General features: G+C 38.6%; 2 long non-coding RNA genes across 6 annotated transcripts; both read left to right on the top strand.

Moving 5' to 3' along the window:
- Positions 1-336: 336 nt before the first annotated feature.
- LOC133830580 (uncharacterized) lies at positions 337-3,055 on the top strand. Of its 5 annotated transcripts, none has more exons than XR_009892136.1 (7): positions 340-665; positions 945-1,081; positions 1,221-1,747; positions 2,269-2,418; positions 2,554-2,669; positions 2,756-2,842; positions 2,970-3,055. It is a non-coding gene; the product is annotated as an uncharacterized LOC133830580 (long non-coding RNA). The 5 variants fall into 5 exon arrangements; XR_009892137.1 differs by having other exon boundaries at positions 353-665; positions 1,545-1,747; XR_009892138.1 differs by having other exon boundaries at positions 392-665; positions 1,649-1,747.
- A 37-nt stretch (positions 3,056-3,092) lies between these two features.
- LOC133829038 (uncharacterized) lies at positions 3,093-3,841 on the top strand. The gene is made up of 2 exons (XR_009891473.1): positions 3,093-3,361; positions 3,622-3,841. It is a non-coding gene; the product is annotated as an uncharacterized LOC133829038 (long non-coding RNA).
- The last annotated feature ends 10,916 nt before the right edge of the window (positions 3,842-14,757 follow it).

Raw genomic sequence — 14,757 nt, 5'->3', positions numbered from 1 at the left:
ACAAACTAATTAAAAAGCATACGATGTTTTGAGAAAACACATATTTTAAAATAGTGAGTGGGAGACGGAGTTATGACAATAATTCCAATGGTCTCCATTATTAGTTAGCACCGAGGTGACATGGAGAGGGCCACGCGACACCATTGCTTGTGTCCCCCTAAGGAAGGCTTCCGACAGTGTTATTCTCAAGGCAAACTTCTTTTTCAAGAATAGGATTTAATGATGTATTTCAAGTTTGACTGACCCTAAAGCACACTCACTACAACATTTTAGAGTTTATATCACATTAAAAAAATTACACTTTTTGAAAAGTGCTATTATTGAAAAATTGGGTCAATATCTTAAAAATAATACCATTGGCTTTTGAATATTGGGCTGACAAATATAATAAGGCTAATTATAAAGCCTGTTCATACAAAAAAAAAAAAACTCTTCTCTCTCTCTGAACGAAGTATCCTAGATCTTCTCCACTTGCTCTCCTCACCGACGGTGACTTCGCCGCCAATCTAATCGCCGGAAATTGGTGATGATAACCTTATTATCAAGCTCACGATTCATTTATACTAGTTCCAATCCCAAGTTCCCAATTCTTTTTGCCAAAACCTAAACCCATTTCCTTGTAAGCTTCGATCGATCACTGAAAAATCTTCCAGTTCGATCGTTTTGTAAGTTTTTTGATTAGCAATGTGGTTTTTCAACTCTTCTTCTGTTTGGTTTTTGGAAAGTTTATTATATAAAAAGGACTGCCTTGGTTTATTAATTACGATTTATAGAAATTGGGGATTGATTTTGCTTTGAGTAAATTTATGGATTTTATTCAATTTTGCCTGCATTTTCTGGGGAAACTATCGAATTGGTTTCAGTGATCACAGTGATGATCTGTGGATGGAGCTGTGTTAGTGTTGGTTTTGACTATGGTTTTGGTGGGATTGTTATCTATCTAGATCGCAGGAAGAAATAGCCAGGGAGGAGAAATAGCCAGGGAGGCAATAAAGCATGTATTAAGCGAAAGCGACTTTGGATTGAAGAAGGCGCTCATGCTCTGGCCTATATCGCTCTATCGAAGCCTCTAGTTTCTCAGGTTTTCTCTCTAACTTTGAAACCTGTTTGTTCTTGGCGTAACACGCATTTAGATACCAATATTGGATCATTAAGTCGCACACTCTACTGTTGCCTTGGTTTTGTTCTTGATCTGACTATGACTCATGATAATAAATCAGTCATTGCAGCTAGCAGCTCAAACAATTGGTATGTCTGGGATGGTAAACAGGCCTAGGCATTGGTAGACTGAGATAGAACTAAAGGAAAAGGAAACATGTCTTTGGGCAAGGGTATTGGGTCCTTCTTTAAAGTTTCAAGTGATTGATATTAATTTGCTTATATAATTTGGTAGTTTTGAAGAAGCCCATAGACTCCTAATCAACATGATTGATTCTGAAATTTTAGCTGATGTATGTACATATAGTATTGTAATTGATTCTCTTTGCAAAGTGGAGAAACTGAAAGAGTTATATGAACTGATGTTATCAAACGGGGTTTACCAGATTCACTTTGATCAAAGGCTATATGAAGGTTGATAAAACACAAGTGTTAGTAGTGAGTTCTCATCATATAGTTTATGTTCCGTAACTAGCATTGTACAAATTAGGGAATAAGTGGCTGCATTACCCAGATTGATTGTGTTGTGTGTACCAAGACATGAGAACCAAGTACAGCAAAGGATAGCATATATACTTCAATCAGAAAGGTACTTCAGTAAGTTGTAATTAACTTAAATCATCCAATTATCTTTGCTTTGCTTTGCAGCATCAATAAGCTTTTAATTCCTAGTAGTTTGAAATTCTTTGCAATGCTTTAATTATTCAAGAGCACAAACCTCTGTTTTGCACCTTCTTTCACCGATTCTTGATATATATATATAGTATTTTACTTTCTGTCTCTCTGTTTTCTCTCTCTCTCTCTCTCTCTCTCTATATATATATATTCATACATATATAAACTCATATTTGGTTGATCGAATTAATGGCACTAAGTTTCATGTGGCCATAACAAAGATAAATCATTTTTATCTTATTTCTTTTTCTTTGATTATTCTAGGAGTCTGGAACCATAAAAGTATTCAGTTCTGAGAACTAAGCCTGCAAACCTTATTTGATCCTACATTACTTGAAATTATTAAATTCCTATTTTGAAAATTTATTTCTGCGAACAGTTTCTGATTAAAATTTCCATATCTTATGACCATGACTATTTTTTTCCCATTAACAGGTCCTATTTTTTATGTATCATTACTTTGCTGCAACTGAGATATATAATGTGATCCGTGTCTTTATTGCTGCATATGTTTGGATGATTGGATTTGGCAACTTTTCCTACTATTACATCAGAAAAGATTTTAGTCTTGCACGTTTTACTCAGGTGATTTTTTTTTTATTTCATTTCCATTTAATGTGTCATATGTATTTTCTAACAATAGATTTTTTATCGCCAAAAATAAAAAAATAGACTAAAACTTAAGTAATCTCATATCTTTCCTTATTCTGCACCATGCAGGGTATACCGATCCTGCAAAGCCAGATCTCTCTCGGCTGCATGAGTGGCATTTCAGATCTGGACTTGATCGTTATATATGGATCATTGGAATGATATATGCATATTGTCATCCAAATGTAAATCATTGAATGTTCATGCTCGCCTGTCTAATAATTATTTTTCCTTTTGGTTTCTTTAGCTGAACAATATTGTTTTATCTTAGGTTGAGAAGTGGATGGAAAAATTGGAGGAAACAGAAACCAAGAAGAGAGTTTCAATCAAAGGGATTGTAGTTGCTGTTTCCGTATTTGTGAGTAGCATTTATGTGACAACAATTTTAGTATCATGAGCTTATATAATGCCAGTGATGATTTTTATGGCTCTTTTATATATATATATATATATTCTTCTCACTTCATTCATGATCCTTTGTGTAGGTTGGTTATTTATGGTTCGAGTACATTTACAAGCTCGACAAGGTTTCATATAACAAGTTCCATCCCTACACCTCATGGATCCCTATAACTACATGAGTAATAATATGGATAATATTGTGATGACATAAATCATTTGCATAGATTCACAGGACACTTCTTTCTGTCTTTAATTTCTCTTCTTTTTTTTTACCAGGGTTATATAAGTTTGCGGAACTTCACCCAGCAGTTCCGAAATTTCTCCATATAAATTGTCTAACCCTTAAAAAGGCTCAAACATCAGGATCATTTATTCTTCTAATTTTTTTAACGTTATACTTTTGACAATTTATATGTAGATGGCTTGGAAAGGTTACTCTTGAAACCTACATTTCTCAGTTCCACATCTGGTTGAGGTTTGTGCTCTTGATCCTTTTGTTTTGTTTGCAATGCTTTTAATGTAAATTCTCACACTAACACAAGTTTGTACTATACAAATGCTAGTAATTTACTTATGTAAATTTAGGATTTATTGAAAAAATAGCTGTTATGCTACTGAACCTTACATTTAAAAAAAAAAAAATTATATCCTAAACTTTTTTTACTTGAGACATGTTAATTAGACTTGTTGTGACCTGGTTTATCGGTTTTAAGTTTGTGTTCTAAATTTGGTCAGGTACTTCCTACTATATAAAGTTTCTTCGGAGTATACCACATGATCCAGTGATGACAGATTCGAGTTCGACTACAAAATTTTAGAAGTGTTTTTTTTATTTTTTTATTTTGTGGTGTACTACTTTTATATATTAGCTTAACTTTTTAGTTAATATTTTAGAAATGTTTTGTATTGCACTTAATTACTAATTACTAATGTAATGATATTAATATTTAGTGAATATTTGTTTTTGTAATATATTTGATCAAAATATATACATAATAAAATTTATTAAAATATTATATAAATAAAATATAATACTTTGTTTTAAAATATATGACAATAATAAATGCTATTACATTTATAATATAACAAAAAGAAATTGTTATAAATTCATCATTTATAACATATTATAGTGCTTAGTTTAGATAATTACAACTATAACCAAACGTTATCATTAATATAATATAACAAGCACGAAATGTTATAAAAAATCTATAATAACATTTTTTATAACTCTTAAATAATGTTATGAAATAGGCATAATTAGTTGCTCTTGACATCATATTTATAAGCGTGATAAATAGATATTATATGTATATTATAACAAAGAAAAAATGTTATATAATAGTTAATTATAACACAATTGATAACACTTGAAAATTATTATAAAAATGTTTGGACTTTTAATAACACGGCCTATGTTAACATTTGATAAAGTGTTATAAACTGTTTTTTATAGCACTTTTTCAGAGTTATTCTAAATGTTTTTTCTTGTAGTGACTCTTGAGTTAAGTCATTGAACTAAAATATTGGGTTACACTCACAAGGTGCATTAGGCTTTCGAGAGGACTAGTGTATTCTTGACCAAACAAGCGGTTCTTTATAAGTCAAAATAGAAATGTTGATTTGAGTTTTCACTTATAAATTTGAGAATTTGTCTCAAAATTAATTTGGAAATAGTCTGACCTACCCTAAGGCTGGTCCATTAATGTTCAAATTAATTAATCGTAGAATTAGTAATTATTTTTTATGTGTTCTTTAATTGTTGCATTCATGCATCATGCTTACTATTCCAAAAATTACTGATATTTATTATATGCATAAATTCATTTTTTTATTTATTTATTCCCAGCAAAGATGTCAATTGGTGAACTACACAATGATGCTTTTCTCACATCTTTGGTATTTGAACCTGAAAACATGCAACACTGGTTTCAAGGAATTTTGACCATTTTTTCTTATAAGAAGTTGATGTCAACTGTCTCTAACAAACCTCCAACATAACCACCTTTGGCTACTAGCTATGAAGCAGAAGAAAAATATACGAATTGGATGAAATCTGATCAGTTGGCACGTTATTGCATGCTTTCAACCATGCCTGACGAAACAAAGGGAAAATATATACACTATGACTCAACCCATGAGATGTGGCAAGCAATGACAAAGGAGGTCTTTACTGAGTGTCATCGTTTGTATCAAACGAACAAGGTAAATGAGATTTACATATATTTTTTCAACTTTGAATGGTAGATTCAAATACTATGAATAGCATATTCAAATTTTTGTATAGTAGATTCAAAAATATATGCCATTAATGTATTTTTCGTTGTTTTTCCTTTTGCAGAATTAGCACCCTGAAAATGAGGAAGAGACTGATGAGGATTTTGATAGCAAGTAAAGCTGGAGGAGTTGGAGAGTAGTTTTATTTAGAAATTTTATTGTTAGTTGAACAATTTAAATTTTTATTTTGTTTTAGAAATTCTAGATTTCTTTGAATAAAGAAAACTGCAGTCTAGAAATTTAGTTTATTATTAATAATTTTGATTATTAATGTTTGGAAACTTATTTCTATTTTTGCATGGCATTTATTTCTTTTATTAATAAAATAGTTATTATTTAAAGAAATTATATATTTACTTGTTATGCAAATGCTTTGAGATAAAAAAAATTTACATACTTATAATGAATGACAAATTTTTACTTAATTCTGAATTATTTAAAATAGTTAATCCTAGATCTATTAAATGACCAAAGATTGATTCCGATAGTGAAACATATCTATGACACTTGAGATTGGGCCATATTGGTCTAGAAAGAATTAATAGGCTTGTAAAGGATGGTCCTTTATAAGAACTATCTATTGGTTCTCTTCCTGTTTGTGAATCCTGTCTAGAAGGCAAGATGACCAAGACACATTTCTCTGCTAAAGGTTCAAGAGCTACAGAACCACTTCAACTAGTACATATAGATGTTTGCGGTCCACTTAATGTACAAGCAAGAGGAGGTTATGAATACTTTGTCACTTTCGTTGACAATTATTTAAGATATGGTTACCTATACTTAAGGCAAAGAAAATCTAAAACATTTGGAAAGTTCAAAGAATTCAGAGGCTGAAAAGCAATTAGGTAAATCATTGAAAGCTTTTCAATCTAATCGAGGAGGAGAGTACTTTGATTTTGAATTCAAGGACCATCTGCATGAGCATGGTATTCAATCCCAACTCACAGCACCTGGAATGTCACAGCAAAATAGTGTTTCAGATAGACGGAACAGGACATTACTAGATATGGTTAGATCAATGATGAGCTTCTCATCATTACCACTGTCATGTTGGGGCAATGTGATTCAATGTGCTCTATACATATTGAATGTTGTTCAATCTAAGTCTATCCAAAAGACACCCATGGAATTATGGAATGGTTGTAAACCTAATTTACACCATTTTTCATTTGGGGGTGTCATGCACATGTGCTTAAAGGAAAGACTGGGAAGTTGGAATCACTCTCTGAAGTGTGCATGTTTGGGGACAATTCCAAAGAGACTAGAGGTGGAATTTTCTATAGTCCAAAAGAAAATAAAACATTTGTATCGACAAATGCAACTTTTCTTGACACATGACTATGTTAATAACCCAAACCTCGCAGTAAGATTGTACTGGAGGAGATAGTCTCGAATGAAGTTGCAAAGTAACCAGCAACAACCAATGAAAAACGGCAAGAGGAAACTGGTAGTTCTAGTCAGAATAGTAGAGAATATCATTGTAGTGGGAGGGTTAGTAAGCAACCCATACGCTATGAACACAAAGTTCAAAAGCTTGTGTCTGACAAAAACAATGACAATCCATTGACATTTAAAGATGCAATCAATGATTATGACAAGGAAAAATGGCAAGACGCCATGAACCAAGAAATGGAATTGATGTATTCCAATTCTGTCTAGGTTCCTGAAGATCCACCTGAGAATATGAAGCCCATTGGTTGCTAGTGGATATTCAAGAAGAAAAGAGGAGCGGATGGGAAAGTAGAGACTTTTAAAGCAAGGCTTGTAGCCAAAGGCAACACATAGAAAGAAGGGGTTGATTATGAAGAAACTTTTTCTCCTGTAGCCATGCTAAAATCCATTTATATAATCTTATCCATTGCTGCGTGCATGGATTGTGAGATTAGGCAAATGGATGTCAAAACAGCTTTTCTGAGTGGCTACCTTGACGAAACTATTTACATGTCTCAACCAGAAGGGTTTGAAGTAAAAGGTTGAGAGCAAAGAGTTTGCAAGCTTCTTAGGTTCATATATGGACTGAAACAAGCTTCTAGATCTTGGAATCTTAGATTTGATGACAAAATTAAAACGTTTGGTTTTGAACAAAACGTTGATGGACCTTGTGTCTATAAACAAATCAAAGATGGTGTGGTAGTATTCTTCGTTCTTTACATTGATGATATATTACTGGTTGGCAATGATGTAACATCATTATCAAAGGTAAATAACTAGTTAGCTGAACAATTCCAAATGAAAGATTTGGGAGAAGCCAAGTATGTTCAGGGCATTAAAATTCTTAGAGATAGATAGAACAAGACTTTGGCACTGTCTCAAGCAACTTATATTGATAAGGTGCTAGAAGCTTTAATATGCAAAACTCCAAAAAGGGTGATATGCCAACCCATTCTGGAGTAGTCCTTTCCAAGGAGCAGTATCCCAAAACACCTCAGGAAGAGGAAGATATGAGACACTATCCCTATGCCTCAATGGTAGGCAGTCTTATGTACACTATGCTATGTACAAGACCTAACATTTGTTATGCAATAGGGATAACCAGTCATTATCAATCCAATCCTTGATTGAGTCATTGGATTGCGGTGCAGAATATTCTCAAGTATCTTAGAAATACTAGAGATTATATGCTTGTATATTCAGGTGGAGACCTCAACCCCACTAGTTACACTGATTCTGATTTTCAATCAAACAAAGATAGTCAAAAATCGACTTCAAGATCAATGTTTACTCTTGGAGGAGGAACAGTAGTCTGGAGAAGTATTAAACAAACAAGCATTGCAGACTCCACCATGGAAGTCGATTATATAGCAGCTTGTGAAGCAGCTAAGGAGGCTGTGTGCCTCAAGAAGTTCTATTCCGATCTGGAAGTAGTGCCCGATGTTGATAAGCCACTCGTCCTATACTGTGACAAAAGTGGGGCGGTAGCTAACTCAAAGGAACCACCGAGTCATAAGAGGGGAAAGCACATCGAGAGGAAATATCACTTGCTAAGAGAGATAGTTCATCGAGGAGATGTTGCAGTTATTAAGATAGCTTCAAAGCATAATCTTGCAAATCCTTTCACAAAGACTTTATCCATGAAATCTTTTAAGGATCATGTAAGAAGCGTGGGAATGAGAGAGATGCCTCATTTCTTTAGGGCAAGTGGGAGATTATTGGGAATTGTGCCCTGAAGGCATATGTAGTAGACATTGTTTTAACAAATAAATAAATAAGTTGAATTTTTTATGCATTGTTTTATGGACTATATTATTCTATGATAACATTGAGTAAATATCAGAAAAATTCCTAAGTTCATATATGTGATCTCAATCACGTATTGGTACGGGAGGATTGTATTTGAGATAAATGAACTTGAATAGTTCGCAGTAAAATAAAGATATGGAATCTTTAGAATAATTACTGCAAGTACGGTCCACTAGTATTATGAATACATGTGATCTAGATCTAGATTTCTAGTGTAGTAGGACACTTTAGTGGAGGTACTTTATATATTAGAGAATATATAGAACTGGACCATATATGTTTAGTTAAATACAGTTTCAAAGTATTAATTAAATATATCAACTGATGATCATATATAAATAGATCGTAATCCTGAAGTTACTATGAACTTCTGTTTATGTTATATGAGTTCTTTGATTTACTCGTTAGGGTTTGTCAGAATGATCAGGCTAGAAACTTTTGCTTTGGGAACTCATTAATGTAAATGGTTGGGGACATAGTATACATATATGGAATCTATACCTTCTCATAAGATATTGAATAATGGTTCTCTTAAGGGTTGAATTTTGGGACTGAAAGGTTATTGAGCTCAAATTCATAATTTAGTTATGAATTAACCTTCACTAGTAAATTCAATGGTACTTAAGGAAACAAGATATAATTAAAAGGGTAAAACGGTAATTTCATTCCCGATTAATTATGAACCATTATTAGAGGGTTAATTTGTATGTAATGATTATATCTGTTATCCAAAAAACAAGCATGGATGACATGGCAAATATTTAGTACACGTGGCTAACATCTGGCAGAATTCGTGCTAGACTATCGACCAGGAATACATCTAGTGTCACGATGTTCGATCTCTTCATACGACCAGCCTGGTCGTACGAATGATATACGCAGAAAAGATCTTATGCCGTTATGATGGTATCCGAAATTATCTCCCATGATTTCCTGAGTATCCGACTATTTAGGAAATCATATCTGTAACAAAAAATGTAAATCCTCCTTGAGCCTATAAATAGAGAAAGGGGGCTCAAGGGAAAGGGATCTTCTTCTTCTTTCTTGCTTTCGGATCATTAGAGATTAGAGTTATCCTATTTGATATATTGTATTTATCTTCAGAGGTTGTTGAAGCTCATTGAGCCCTATTTCTTTGATCACTCCTTTGAATCCAATATTAATAACAATTCAAGTGGACGTAGGTTATTACCAGATTCTGGGGCCGAACCACTATATACCCTTGTGTTCTTTATTGTTTCGCCATCACATTCTTTCCAACGTGTTTGTCCACATCAACCAAGTTTGACTCCGTGTCAGTTGACCAAAATCAGGGTCAACATTCTGGTGCTTTCATTGAGAGCTTGATACATTATCGTTGAAAGATCAATGGCGAAAACTACCATGAAAACTAGACAGGCGGCCGGCGCAGCACTGTCTTACCCACCTCCTCCAAACGTGGCTGAGGATGAGCCACATTTGGAATTTGATGAGGAAGAAATGGACGACGCAACGCTGAAGAGTACCCTAGGGGAATTACATGAGGAACTGGCGAATCTGAGGGCCGATCAAGAAAGTGCTGCCGAAATCATGGCGCGGCAGCAACAAGAAATTGAACGGCAGTGCTTGGAGCTGAGTGAAAGGCAGGCGGATATGGACCGTCGCCAGAGGGAGGCCATGGCAGCCCTCAAGGCAGCCTTACAATTGGCTAGGAATCAGGCTGCACCTGCCTCACAGCCTGATCAACCCACAAATGGGCCACCCCACAGGGCTCCGAATCGTAGCCCGCCTATCCAACCCTCGAGCCCACAAAGGCCCGAGTAGCCACCACCACCTCAGGACGATATCCCACTAGGAGACCCTGAAGCACAACCTCCATCCCAAACTAGTCGCGGAAATCCCCCGCAGTAGAGGCAGAATAAGACCAGGCAGCAGCCTCGCAGTCCTAGACACCATAGGGGCGACAAGCCAAACCTTCCGAGCAGAGGACAGCATCCTCCTGGTAATAGGAGGAACTCAGAGTTAGGCTTTGTGGTCCGAGGCCCCCCACGGCATGATAATGCACGGGGACCTAACGACCAACGCAGACCACCCTCTAATGCTCAGGAGATGCCAGCCCGGGAAGGCAATCAAGGGAACAGTCGATCCCACCATAGCCAGTCAAGATTCAGAGATGGCCAAGGTTATAATGAGGCCGACTCAGGCAGAGGAAATGCCAGTTGGAGGAATAAAGAAAGAGGTGGAGGCAGAAGCCAGCCACCTCACAATGACCAACCCGACAGACGGGATGTTGGGGGGCAGCCCAGACAAAATAACATCTTTAACTAGCTCGGAGCCAGCGAGCAGAGGAGGAGAGACGAGGACTTAAGAGATGTACTCAACGATCGCCGCGAGCGGCATGGCGAGTACGTCCCCCCAGCACCAGAGGCCACGGCGATTCCTGGCACTGTACAGGCCCAGATAGATGCCCTCAACCAGGCAGTGCAGCAACTGGTCGGGGTAAGAACATCTTACATCGACCACGACAGGAGGAAAGGCACTCCTTTCGTCCAAAGGATAGCTATGGCAGAAACTCCTAGCAAGTTTAAAATGCCTACGCTTCCAAACTTTAATGGGTATGGTGACCTGGTGTCTCGCGTCAACAAGTTTGAGATACAAATGGACATTCAGAAAGTGTCCGAGGATGCTCGGTGCAGGATCTTCCCTGCAACACTTTCTGATGCCGCACAGGAGTGGTTTTTTAAATTCCCTCCTGCAAGTATAGTTTCCTGGGAAATGTTCGTAAAGGAGTTTTACGGACAGTTCTACACGGGTCGTGTACACCCGACTGAGGCAAACCAGCTGGTTGAAATACGCCAGCAAGATGGAGAACCACTGAAGGACTACATCCAACGCTTTATGCGAGCAGCTGCTGGAGCAAAAACAGTGAGAGACGAAGGCAAAATAATGGCCATAACCGCAGGGGTTAAGCGCTGCACGCCTCTCTGGGAAAGCCTCCGAAAACATGGGGTTAGAACTACCCAGGAATTCTTGGATCGAGCTGATTGCTACATCAAGCTCAAAGATGCCATAGCCAACGAAGGAAAGCCCCCAGGCAAGGACAAGGGGACCGTCGAGCCCGCCAAAGCCACCAATGGGTCTAAGCCCAACGGCAATGGCAAAGGTAACAGCAACGGCAAGAATGGGGGGAAACGGCCACACAATGAGCCTTCCACCTCTGACAATAAGCGAGCCAAGGGTAACCGTTATGAACCTCGATTCCCTAACTATACTACCCTTATTGAATCTCGGGGAGAGGTTTATCAGGCCACGAGTTCCAACGTGCCTTATAAGAAACCTGCTCCCATTCGAAAAGATATTTCGAGAAGAGACACCACCAAGTTCTGTCGTTATCATAACAACTACGAACATGATACCAACGAATGCAACCAGTTGAAGGATGAGATCGAGTTCCTTATTAGACAAGGACACTTGAGAAGATATATACGGGCCTCGGGAAATTCCCAACGAGAAGCTCCTGGTGGCAACGAGCAAGCGCCTACACGCCAATGCTCGCCACCTTTGCAACCTGACCCCGTGACTGGCACATTGTTAACCATCTGTGGAGGCTCGCACCTCGCGGGAAACATCGAAAAGGCCAGAGAACAATATGCTCGGAATCTGCGCCACGACCAGGACATCGAGATGATGGCTGTGGATGACCGCGCGCCGAAAAAGGCTCGATCAGAAGAGGGCGAAATATCCTTCTCTGATAGCGATGCCCAACATGTCTGGTTCCCACATTCCGATCTGCTGGTCGTGGATATCCAAATGGCCAACATGATGGTGAAGAGAGTGCTGGTTGATACAGGGAGTTCGGTGAACATCCTGTATAAGTCTTCACTAGAACGCATGAAGATGTCCATTAAGGACCTAGAGCCCTGCAACCAAACAATATACGGCTTCTCTGGTGAGGGACTCGCCCCCGCAAGGTCATTCAAACTACCAGTGACACCAGGTACAGCGCCTGCTACCAAGACATTACTTGTTACTTTCATAGTAGTCGACTGTCCTTCGGCGTACAATGTCGTCATTGGAAGGCCTATACTGGTTGATCTACGGGTCGTCACCTCTATGTGGCACTTAGCCATGAAATTCCCGACAGACGCAGGGGTAGGACGCGTGTTGGGAAACCAGAGGGAGGCAAGGGAGTGCTACAACGCCTCAGTCACGAAGGCAAAGAAGGGAACGTCAAAGAGCACTCCCCCAGATAGGTTGCAGAAGGCAATTGATACACAAGCCCAATTCGGTGATGAAGTCACCAAATAGGGTGTTGCCCAAAGTGAGGATAGGGATTTAGATCCTCGCTTTAGGGATTTTGAAGAAAACGTTGGACCCGTCGAGGACCTAGAAGAGGTCCGACTTGACGAGAAAGACCCGACCAGAGTCGTAAAGGTCGGGAAAAAATTAGAACCAACCACGAAGCATGCACTGGTGGAGTTTTTGCAGAAAAACCAGGAAGTCTTTGCCTGGTCGCACAAAGACATGGTTGGGATAGATCCTGCAGTTATCAGCCATGTCCTGAACATAGACAAGAGTTTTCCACCCGTGCAACAGAAAAGAAGGCTGCTCGATAAAGATCGGTCAAGAGCCTTAAAAGAAAAAGTTGAGAGATTAAAGGAGAATGGGTTCATCAGGGTGGCGCTTTATCCATCGTGGGATCTAATCCCGTACTGGTTCCCAAGCCTAACAGCAAATGGTGAACCTGTGTGGATTTTACAGATCTCAATAAAGCCTGCCCGAATGATTGCTTCCCACTCCCAAGGGTCGACCAGTTGGTCGATGCTACTGTAGGACACGAGATCCTCTCTTTCATGGATGCATACTCAGGCTACAATCAGATCAGCATGCATCCCCCTGACGAGGATCACACCAGCTTTCGGACTGATACGGGGTTATACTGTTATAAAGTAATGCCCTTCGGACTTTAAAACGCAGGTGCGACTTACCAGCGGTTGGTTAACCACATGTTTAAAGAATTGATCAGAGTAAACATGGAGGTATACGTGGACAACATGCTAGTAAATTCGAAAAAGGTGGAAGGACATGTGAAGGATTTGCAAGAGTATTTCGATGTATTGAACAAGTACCAGATGAAACTAAATCCTCTGAAATGTTCCTTCGGAGTTGCATCAGGGAAGTTTTTGGGGTTCATTATTAATTCAAGAGGAATCGAGGCCAACCCCGACAAGATAAAGGCCCTGATCGACATGAAATCGCTAGAGAAGATCAAAGATGTATAATGTTTAACTGGGAGAATTGCAGCCCTGAGTAGATTTATTTCAAAGTCAACGGATAAGTGCGTCCCTTTCTTCAATCTACTTAGGGGCAACAAGAAATTTGAATGGACAAGAGAGTGCGAGCAAGCTTTTCAGGCCTTGAAAGCCCATATGGCACAGCCTCCTATTTTATCAAAGCCTATCGAAGGAAAAACTTTGTTAATTTACCTGGCGATCACTGAAGTTGCTGCTAGTGCGGTACTAGTACGAGAGGAAGAAGGCGTACAAAAAGCGGTTTACTATGTAAGCAAGAGACTAATCGGAGTAGAACTAAGGTATCCTCCCATCGAGAGGTTAGCATACTGTTTAATCTTGGCCTCAAGGAAGCTACGACCTTACTTCCAAGCCCATCCCATTACAATCTTAACTGACCAGCCCCTTCGGTAAGTCCTCCAAAAACCAGAGGAGGCTAGGCGTTTATTAAAATGGGCAGTCGAACTGGGGCAGTTCGATATTACATATTCACCAAGAGCAGCAGTACAGGGACAAGTCTTGGCTGATCTTATTGCAGAATTCACCGAACTCCCGGATAGTGAGCAGTGCGAAAAGCCTAGAGCGCCTAAGCCTCAAGATGAAGCTCCCTCGTGGAAGTTATTCACAGATGGGTCGTCAAACGAATCTTACACAGGAGCAGGAGTGATCTTGATAACGCCAGAAGGGCATCGATTTCACTGTGCCATTAGGTTTGACTTCACAGCGTTGAATAATGAAGCCGAATACGAAGCAATCCTCGCTGGATTAAGAATGGCAAAAGACATGAGCATAATGGTGCTGGATATTTACAGTGATTCACAGCTGGTAGTGAATCAAGTCCTAGGGGAATATCAAGCACGAGGCCTGAAAATGGTGGCCTACTTGAACAAAACTAAAGACCTCTTAGCCCAATTCACGAAGTATACCCTCCAGCAAATCCCCCGGGATCAGAATTCGAATGCAGATGCCTTAGCCAAACTCGCGAGCGCAAAAGACGCTAACACTTTGAATATTGTGCCAGTAGAAAGATTGAGCGAGCCAAGCATACGAGAAAATGAACCCAGTATGGAAATCCGAATGGAAG

Source organism: Humulus lupulus, chromosome 4 (assembly GCF_963169125.1).
Source record: "Humulus lupulus chromosome 4, drHumLupu1.1, whole genome shotgun sequence".
In the NCBI taxonomy this organism is placed as follows: Eukaryota; Viridiplantae; Streptophyta; class Magnoliopsida; order Rosales; family Cannabaceae; genus Humulus; species Humulus lupulus.
The sequence above is the reverse complement of the archived record's forward strand: the minus strand, read 5'-3'. Positions and strand labels throughout refer to the sequence as shown.